This window comes from Sinocyclocheilus rhinocerous, unplaced genomic scaffold (assembly GCF_001515625.1).
Source record: "Sinocyclocheilus rhinocerous isolate Xijiao unplaced genomic scaffold, SAMN03320098_v1.1 scaffold217, whole genome shotgun sequence".
Lineage (NCBI taxonomy): Eukaryota > Metazoa > Chordata > Actinopteri > Cypriniformes > Cyprinidae > Sinocyclocheilus > Sinocyclocheilus rhinocerous.
Window position 1 is genome coordinate 204,390 of NW_015662752.1, and position 3,916 is coordinate 208,305.

The following is a 3,916-nucleotide window of genomic DNA, read 5'->3' on the forward strand; positions in this document are numbered from 1 at the left end:
CGACCAAGAGACCGACAGCAACTCTGAAGCAGCTGCAGGAGTTTATGACAAAGAGTGGTCATTGTGTGCATGTGACAACAATATCACAAATCCTCCACAGATGTGGTTTGCATGGGAGGGCTGCAAGAAAAAAGCCAGTCCTCAAGAAAGGCCGAATGCAGTCACAACTGAGCTTTGCCAAAACACACCTTAAAGAGTCTGAGGCAGATGAGACTAATGCCTAGTTCACACTACAGGATTAACGAGCTTGCCGACAGGTCGGGCTGTGATTGGGGGAAAATCAGCATGTGATCAGTGCTCGGCAATCTTTATGTGTGAACTACTCAACGATGCATCAAAGAGGCTTGCAGACGCCAAACAAATATCTTGCATGCTAAATATCTGGACCGGTCGGCCGACTCGACATCATGTGGTGTCAGGTGTAGCAAATGAGAGCGCAAGGCATGGGTTGAGGTCAGCGGAAGAAAAACAGCAGCAGCAACACGGCTTTAAGAAAAGTGTTGACACAAGAAATGGAGCAATTTTTTCATCGCGCTAACAGCTTGCAGCACTAATTTCTTCCCGATGTTCATTTTCAAATAAACAACTCCTGTTTCACTTGTTGTTTCATCTCCGGGATAAAGTTGTGGACATGCACAAGTCAGGAGATGGATACAAAAACATTTCGAAGGCTTTATCAATGCCTAGAAGCACAGTGAAGTCTATTATTAAGAAGTGGAAGGTATTTGGTACAACACAGACCCTCCCTGGATCGGGACGTCACTCCAAACTGGATGAAAGAGCCAGGAGGAAACTGATCAGAGAGGCGACCAAGAGACCGACAGCAACTCTGAAGCAGCTGCAGGAGTTTATGACAAAGAGTGGTCATTGTGTGCATGTGACAACAATATCACAAATCCTCCACAGATGTGGTTTGCATGGGAGGGCTGCAAGAAAAAAGCCAGTCCTCAAGAAAGGCCGAATGCAGTCACAACTGAGCTTTGCCAAAACACACCTTAAAGAGTCTGAGGCAGATGAGACTAATGCCTAGTTCACACTACAGGATTAACGAGCTTGCCGACAGGTCGGGCTGTGATTGGGGGAAAATCAGCATGTGATCAGTGCTCGGCAATCTTTATGTGTGAACTACTCAACGATGCATCAAAGAGGCTTGCAGACGCCAAACAAATATCTTGCATGCTAAATATCTGGACCGGTCGGCCGACTCGACATCATGTGGTGTCAGGTGTAGCAAATGAGAGCGCAAGGCATGGGTTGAGGTCAGCGGAAGAAAAACAGCAGCAGCAACACGGCTTTAAGAAAAGTGTTGACACAAGAAATGGAGCAATTTTTTCATCGCGCTAACAGCTTGCAGCACTAATTTCTTCCCGATGTTCATTTTCAAATAAACAACTCCTGTTTCACTTGTTGTTTCGCATCATTCCCGTTCAACTTCTCGCGTGTGTTTTCGTGACTAAACGTGGTTTGGGGACGGGATAGAGTCGTTGGGTGACAGAGTTGTTGTCAGCTCATGTAGTGTGTGTGACCCTCTGTTGCGGATCATTTACGATAGTGTCGCGCAGTGTGAACACCACAACGACTTCAACACAGCCAAGAAGTCATGTAGTCTGAGCAGCACAGCGATCTGCCGACGTTTTAAGTCGTGTAGTGTGAACTAGGAAAATTTAATTATTTTCCTCAACATTAAACGATAAGTCTGGCGGAAGTCCAATCCAGCTCACCATCCAAATAACAGCATTCCTGCAGTAAAGCATGGAGAAGGTAATATTGTCTTATGGGGTGTTTCTCTGCAGCAGGACTGGAGCACGAGTCAGGATAGAAGGAAACATGGATGGGGCAAAATACTGTCAAATTCTTGAGGAAAATCTGCTGCCCTCTGCCAGAAAGTTGTGAATGGGAAGAAGGTTTACCTTCCAACATGACAATGACCCAAAGCACACAGCAGAACTGAGCACACAGTGATTGAAGGAGAAAAAAGTGAATGTCCTTGCATGGCCTCGTCAGAGTCCAGACTTAAACCCCACTGAAAATCTGTGCAATGACCTGAAGACAGCAGTCCACAAACGCTCACCGTCAGATTAACTGAACTTGAGCAGTTCTGCAAAGAAGAGCGGGTAAATATTGCAAAGTCTAGATGTGCAAAGTCAGTAGAGACAAATCCCAACAGACTAAAGGCTGTAATTAAAGCAAAAAGTGGTTCAACAATTTGGATGTTATCAGAAACACACACACACATATATACTGGGCTGCTTTAATGCACGGGCTTTCCTGGGCTTAAAGGGGTCCTATTATGCTCTTTTACAAAGTCTTGATTTTGTTTTGGGGGTGTACTAGAACAGGTTCTCATACTAGGTTGTTCGAAAAACACATTATTTTTCACATATTTTACATTATTACAATACCTCTCTCCCCAGTCTGGCATGAACGTCTAAGTTTGTCTGCCTTGGGAAAGCTAGCGTGTCTCCGACATTGTGATAACACTCGTTGCCTTCTTTAGTGCAGCTCAACCAGGTCTCGTCCCATTCGTCGATATTTGTGATATCACAAATCCCGGAAAATATGCGTTGTAGTCCAAACGAGTCGTTCGTTGTAGTTTTTGAAAAGTGATTTCTGTTAAATAAAATATCTCCTTTTGAAGTGGACTTTGAGCTCTGTAACTTTGCAGATCTTTTTTATGCTCAAACAGCAACATTACAGACTAACTAAAGTTTAAAAAGTGAAAACGCATAATAGGACCCCTTTAAGGGGGTCCCGCGGTGATGTCGGAAAATACTGTAACCGCAAATTAAGCGTTATCGCTTTGCTTTGAATGCATCGTTGCGAGTCCTGTGCCAGAAGTGTCAATCAAACGCTCCCAAATATGAAAGAGAAAAGTGAAAAATTGCCAAAAATAAAGTGGAAAGTCAGTCATATTTGTTAGAAAATTGTTTCCAAAGCTCAACATATTTTAATGCAGGGCTAGGAGAAGATGCAGATCATGGCAACGGTAGGTCATATGCTATCAGTAGCTAGATAGGCTACAGTAGACTATAATTAGTCAAATAATTAACTCTTTTTTTCCATCATAACATAGTTGAGCTTGCAGTAGTTAGCTACACCACTCTACAGCTGTGTAATGTAATCATTTCTATGACGCATCGCGATGCTGATGTGGACGATTCTGCATAAATGTAATTAAATAGTCCTATCCTACATATTAATGTACTGTTTTATTATAAGAAAGTACTCTTGTTATAGGTTATATTAATAAAGAGAAGTTGTGTATGCCTTTGGAAGCAAAGCACTTAATAGCGTCTGATGTTTCCAGATACTCTTCTACCAGATAATAAACTTCTTTGTAGCAAGATATTTGTGCACATTGCGTTTTTTTATGAAAAGAACATGCATGAATGAGAAAATAATGCAGGATGTGCTATAAGTGCAATAGGCTAAGCCACAAAAAAATATCTCAATGAGTTCATAATGCATTTAAACAAAAAACACAATTTAATGCCACACATTTTTATATAGAAATCTGTGTAAAATATGTCTGTGTAGTTCATGCACTGCACATTGGTGTATATTTGATATGACAGACCCTTCTGATGTTTTGTTAATGGCATTTATTACTACAAAATTAAAGGCTGACAACTTGTGCTTTGCGATTATTAAGATTGAGTGAATGTAGGCTGTAGTTCTCGTGGATGAAGGGCCCCTCAAGAGGTCAAGCCCAGGGGCCCCTTACAGTCTTAATGCAGCCCTGTGTCTGTGTATATATATATATATATGACTCATTTAAGCTGTTCAGAGTCGATTCTTTATTTTGGGAGACAATGACTTTATTTATCGTGCACTTTCAGCTTTACAACTTTGCAGATCATTTACATTCTCATACAGCTACAGTACACACTGCATGAAAGGAAGGATTGGAAACGGC